Source organism: Bos javanicus, chromosome 26, assembly GCF_032452875.1.
Source record: "Bos javanicus breed banteng chromosome 26, ARS-OSU_banteng_1.0, whole genome shotgun sequence".
Lineage (NCBI taxonomy): Eukaryota > Metazoa > Chordata > Mammalia > Artiodactyla > Bovidae > Bos > Bos javanicus.
The window spans coordinates 48830196-48836369 of NC_083893.1; the positions used below are offsets into that span (position 1 = coordinate 48830196).

The following is a 6174-nucleotide window of genomic DNA, read 5'->3' on the forward strand; positions in this document are numbered from 1 at the left end:
CAGGTCGCATATCCCGTGTGACGCAGAGTCCCCGAGGGCCTCCCCGTGTACCTGCCCGAGTGCCTGGTCTGCGCCTCTGCGTCCCCCAGATTCGCAGCCCCCAGTGGTGGTGTCAGGAGGTGGGGCCTTTGAGGGTGGTGGGATCAGTGTTCTCGTAAACGTGGCCCTGGGGAAGAGGACTTGGGGAGGAGGAGGCTGCCTGCAGCCAGAAGGGGGCCCTCACCCAGACCCGAGTGCAAGGGCTGCGGGTCTCAGACTGCAGCCTCTGGATTGCTCAGAGAGAACTGTCCTTCGTGAGCCGCCTGTCTGCGCTGTTCGCTGATGGTGGCTCCCAGGGACTGACACCCATCTTCCCTGGGAACCAGGCCTTGGCCAAGCCATCTGCAAAGGTCCAGAGGACTGGGTTAGTCCAGTAGGTGTCGGACCTCCCAGTCTTTACTAGTGGGTTTACTTATTTGAATATATATATTTTACAAAGAGTTCCATCTGGTCACTGACTTGGATTCTGGCAGAACCAGAGCCCGTGTGAACACTGCCTAGTGACCAACACAAAATACCTGGAGAAGGAGGCGGCAGCTGGAGGCAGAGGGGCTGAGGGATACCCTGTGAATTACCTCGTTTGGTGCTCATGAGCCAGAGAAGACGGAACAGCTCTCGGCAAAACCTGCCTTGGAAGGAGTCTAAGGATGCCCACGCTATGTGCTTTTTTTTTTTTTTTTTAAAGAAAATGTTCATTTTGGAATAGTTTTCTGTGTACAGAAAAGTTACAGAGATGGCACAGAGCATTCCTGCGTACTCCTCGCCCTGTTTCCCGTGGAGCCAACACCTTATGCTATGTGGTGTTTTTTTAATCACAACTCAGAAGCGAGCGCTGGCACGCTACGAGTGACTGAACTCCAGGCTTCGCTTGGCATTCACCTGTTTCCCCGCAGGTTCTTTTTCTCTTCTGGAATCCGGTTCAGGACGTAAGGGTAACGCTGCCTGTGGTTGTCGAGTTTCCCTGGGCCCCTCTGGTCTGGCGCGCTTTCTCTTTCTTTATCTCGCTTTTAGTGAGCTCCCGGTTCTGAGGACCTCGCTCATGTGTTTTGTGCTTTCCCATAAGCCACTATGTTTTTTGGGATAAATACCACTCACGCTAAGCACCCGTCCGTCGCGTTGGAGGGTGTGTGCTTTCAGCACGGCCTCCCACTGCTGATTTGAGCCTCGATGTGTGTTTACGGGTGTGTTTGCCAGGCCCTCCTTGGCTGCCCCCCGCCCTGGTCAGGTCACGTTCCCTCCCATCCAGACTCTATTCTGTGGGAGCACGTGGGCTCAGAAGCACTCTCTCCTTTCTGGAGGGGGAAGTAACCACATAAATTACTTGAACTTATGTAAGGAAGACGTCTGTCTTCTCCCCGTTTATTTATTCAAATGTTTCTTTACATCGGTTGGGACGCCTGCGTATTTAGTTTACACTTTTGGTTATAGTTCCATTTTGCACTATTTATTTCATTCCTCAGGTTGGTGCAGCTTTGGCCACCACCTGTTCCAGATGCCGGGTGAAAGGGTCGTGCACACGGCGCCTTCCGGTCTGGCTTCTCTCACCAGGGTCAGTGCAGTGGGCACACAGGTCAATAGCTTGTCCCTTTCTGCCCCTGAGCGGAGTCCATTTGCAGACGTGCATGAGTTTCTTCATCCCGCCATTTATGTGCCAGTTTTTGGAGATTATGAGTCAAGCTGCTATAAACACCCTGCAAGGTGTCTGTGCGAAGGTTGGTCCTGGGTTCTCTGGGATAAATGCCCACCAGCCCGGTGCTGGGCTGTGCCTCTCGGGGGTTGAGGCGGCTTCCATGGCGGCTGGAGAAGTTGCGAGGCACAGAAGAGGAAGGTGTGTCTGAGTGTGTGTGTGTGAGTGTGTGTGTGAGTGTGTGTGTGTGTGTGTGAGTGTGAGTGTGAGTGTGAGTGTGAGTGTGTCTGTGTGAGTGTGTGGGTGTGTGAGTGTGTGAGTGTGTCTGTGTGAGTGTGTGTGTGAGAAAGTATGAGTGAGTGAGTCTCTCTGTGTGTGAGTGTGTGAATGTGTCTGTGTGAATGTGTGTGTGAGTGTGTGAGAGTGTGTGTGTGTGAGTGTGTGTGTGTGGACACTGTCCTGCTCAGCCCCCAAGACTGAGGCGAGTGGAGGGCTGTGACAGGTGTGGGGTCACCCTAGGGCACCCCTGGAGGAGGAGTGGGCAGGCCTGCTGTCCTCCTTGGTGGGCATGACCACCCACAGTTCCTGCCAGGGAAACTGAGGCACAGAGTCTGGTCACTCACCAGGTCTTGCTCCTGGTGAGGGTGTGGCTGCGGCTGAGCCAGATGGCTTGGCTTGGGGTTCACGCCCTCTCCAGCTCATTCTGCCACCTCTGGAGGCCTTGGTGCCGGGCCTGGGGCTCTGGAGTTGTCCCAAAGGGAGGGGGAGACCTTTTCATTCCGGGACGAGCATGACTGTCTTTGCAAAGGGCCTGGTGGGTGGCTGGACCGATGGGAAGGGGTGCAGGCTGAGGGGTTGGTTCAGGGTGGCCACGGTGGTCCATGTTGGTGTCAGGGCTGGGCTGGGGGGTGGTGGGTGGGTGGGTGGTGAACGTGTGTTGGGGGTGAGGAGGGGTCACTATGAATTCCTCCAGGCAAAGACATGTGTCCATTTCCTAAGATTGCAGGTATGAGGAATTGAGGGCTTCCCTGGCAGCTCAGTGGTGAAGAATCCACCGGCAATGCAGGTGACGCAGGTCCAATCCTTGGGTCGGGAAGATCCCCTGGAGAAGGGAAGGGCAACCCACTCCAATATTCTTGCCTGGGAAATTCCACGCACAGAGGACCCTGGCAGGCTACAGTCCATAGGGTCGCAAACAGTCAGACACGACTGAAGCGACTTAGCACGCATGCGTGAAGAGTTGAATTGATTTATGCAGCTTGGCTGCATAACAAACCAGAGGCTGGGGGGTTTAATGCCACGGTAATGGATTTTCCCATGATTCTGGAGGCTGGAAGTTGGAGGTCAAGGTGTGGGCAGGCTGGGTCCTCCTGAGGCCTTGCTCCTTGGCTGACAGTGTCCTCCCGTGATCCTCCCCGTGTGTCTGCATCCTCATCTCCTCTTATAAGGACTCCAGTCATAGCGGATTAGGGCCGCCCTAGCGACCCTGGTTTACCATGACCTCTTTAAAGACAGTGTATCCAAATGCAGTCACACCATGAGGTTCTGGGGATGGGTGTTAGTCAGCAAGTCATATCTGACTCTCTGACCCCGTGGACTATAGCCCACCAGGCTCCTCTGTCCATGGAATTCTCCAGGCAAGGATCCTGCAGTGGGGAGCCTTTCCAGTCTCCAGGGGATCTTTCCAACCCAGGGATTGAACCTGGGTCTCCCGCATTGCAGATGGATTCTTTACCGTCTGAGTCACCAGGATAAGGGCTTCAGCGTGAATCTGGGGACGCTGTTTATCCCCTGACACTTAGGAATGGGGTTCGAGGAGCCTGTGGGACACGTGGTGGAGATGACGGAGTGGAGTCATGGTGGCTGTTCAGGCCTCAAGTTGAGGACAGAGGTGGGGCTGGCGACTTGGGAGTGGGCGGGTCACAGTGGGACGGAATGGAGCCTTCCAGCAGATCCTGGACCACAGCCCTTCCGTCCTCACGGTACGAGGTGACCCTCCCGTCAAGAGGTGGGCTGGGTTCTCTCTCCTCCACCTTGGGTGGAGCCATGGTCCGATGGAAGTGGCACCCGTGACTTGTGTGGCCGTGTCATCACAGTGGCGCCCTAGCTCCTGGCTCCCTGGGGGAGGTGCTCCGGACGCCCCGTCATCCTGCGGTGGAGGCAGGGAGGGTGTGCGGGGAGCCGCGCCCTCCAGATGTGTTGCTGAGAGCCGTCCAGCTCTGCCCTCGAGAGAGGACGATAAATCGGGCTGTTGTCTGGAGCCCCTAGAGTTGGGGCTGATTTGTTATGCAGCGGTGGTGGCTGGAAGCACTGTTTTCTCTCCAGCTTCAAGGAATGAAGTAAGATTTATTGTCTGGTGCTTTTAAGCTTAGTTAGGCCGAGACACAGAAGAAATGAAATATGATCACTTGTGCGTGGTGCGTGCTTTTCACACTCCTGTCACTTCAGGGACAAAGTGCAGCCAACACACCCCGAGTTTAGAAATGGCAGAGTTTTAAAACGCGATGCTCATTAATCAAACCTAATGGTCTCTGTGCTTTTATGTGAGTCTCAGAATTCAGTTTTGCTAATTGTCTTCTTTTTAATTTGTGATTCTTCTATGGAAGTTAGTCAAATAATCTCACCATCTATGGTTGGAATGAGACCCTTTGGTATATAGATTTCTTAAGTATAATTTTTAAAAAAAGCACATGGAGGGAAGTTTGATTAAATAGACTTTTATAGCCTTGGTTTTCTAAACAACAAAAGTTAATTACAGCGGGGTGTTCGCACTTGCACAGAACTCTTCATCCGCAGAATTCTGAGCAGTTTACTGAAACTTGAAATGTTAGTCTGGCATTTACTCAGTATGCAAATAAAGTATGTAAAATATTCCATCAAGCACTTTAAATAGTCAGCCAAACATATCTTTTTCATTATTAGATCAGGAAACTCAAATACAGTTACTCTTTATTGGTTTAATTAACATATTGAATATACAATTTGGTATAAACCTATTCTTTTCTCATCAGAGCTTGGAACACCGGCAACTGTTTTGTGGGATTTGAAATTCTATTCTTTAAGGTAAATAGCTGTGTTTTCTATTAATGACCTCGTTATTTATTTAGATCAGACAGGAAGGCAGCCATGGGATGAAAACATTCATTTAAAGGCCGGTGGTGATTTTCTGTTTGTTTGATGCTGAACTAATATTGGCCCTCTAAGAAGTTAATTTCATTCTTTCTGTTTTGATAGAAACCTCCAAAGCAAATTACCGTGGGCTGCTTCTGTTCTTGAAGGGCGTGATCATACTCTCAAGGTCTTAGCTGTGGAAATCCCACACCTGGGCTGCCTGCGCTGGGGAAGGGGGAGGTCCGGGGGGCACTCTGTCAAGGGCATTTTGGGTCCTCCAGGGGAATCAGCTCTGGGCAAGGAAGGGGAAGAGATATGGGGGCAGAGGGCGGGTCCGGGCGTAAAGGAGGCCCCCTCCCCGGCCACGGCCTGTCTGTCTCAGACACCAGCACACGACCTACTCCCACAGGAGGTTTATTCTTGGGATCTGGCCAACACTGTCCCCCCAGCTTTTAAAAATGCAGGCTATCCTCGGGAGACTTTGTGCTGGTGTCATTGACACTCCCTGGGCCTGGAGTGGAGAGAAGAGGGTGGCCTAGGAGTCGGCGGTCCTGGAAGGGGCGTGTGGACGAGGGGGCAGCGGTACGCGTGCTGGGGCAGATCACGCCAGGCTTGCCCAGGGCCAGATGCCCACGGCCGCACCTGCCTCGCCTGTCCCCTGGCGGGGTGGGCACACCTGGCTAGGGAGGGTCCGTGATGCTCTGTCCTGACCCAGCCCCAGATCCTCCCCACAGTCTCCCTGAAATCCCACAGCAGATGCCTTCGGGTCCCCGTTGGGGCCAGGTGGGTGGGCGGACACTCCCCAGCCCTACCCATCCCCGTGTGCTCCACCTGCTGAGCGCCCCCAACTCTGGACCCAAGGTGTGCTGGTCCAGGCCACCTGCTCACTTGCTCAGACATGTCTCCCTTCCAGCTGTGCGCCAAGCTGATGTTCCTGTGAAAACCACTTAAAGGAGACTTTGCCTGGAAGCATAAACCAGGTGGGGGCGCCCCAGGTGGCGCCAGCGGTGAAGAACTCGTCTGCTGATGCAGGAGACGCAAGGGATGCAGGCTTGATCCTGGGTCGGAAGATCCCCTGGAGGAGGGCATGGCAACCCACTCCAGTATTCTTGCCTGGACAGTCCCATGGACAGAGGAGCCTGGAGGATCAAGGTCTTGGCTGTGGAGTCCCACACTACAGTCCCTAGGGTCGCAGAGTCTGACATGACCGGAGTGACTTGGCACGCACACAGAAGCCAGTCAGGCAGTTAACGCTGCTTTCATTCAGGAGGGGACCAAAGGGTGCCGGGCCTTGCCTTTCTCTCTCTCCCTCCACTGCTGCTGCTGCTGCTAAGTCACTGCAGTCGTGTCCGACTCTGTGCGACCCCATAGATGGCAGCCCACCAGGCTCCCCCGTC

At 54.0% G+C, this 6174-nt stretch overlaps 1 long non-coding RNA gene across 1 annotated transcript; it reads left to right on the forward strand.

Moving 5' to 3' along the window:
• The first annotated feature begins 2063 nt into the window (after positions 1–2063).
• LOC133239562 (uncharacterized) lies at positions 2064–4753 on the forward strand. Its single transcript, XR_009733883.1, has 2 exons — positions 2064–4005; positions 4678–4753. It is a non-coding gene; the product is annotated as an uncharacterized LOC133239562 (long non-coding RNA).
• Positions 4754–6174: the final 1421 nt, after the last annotated feature.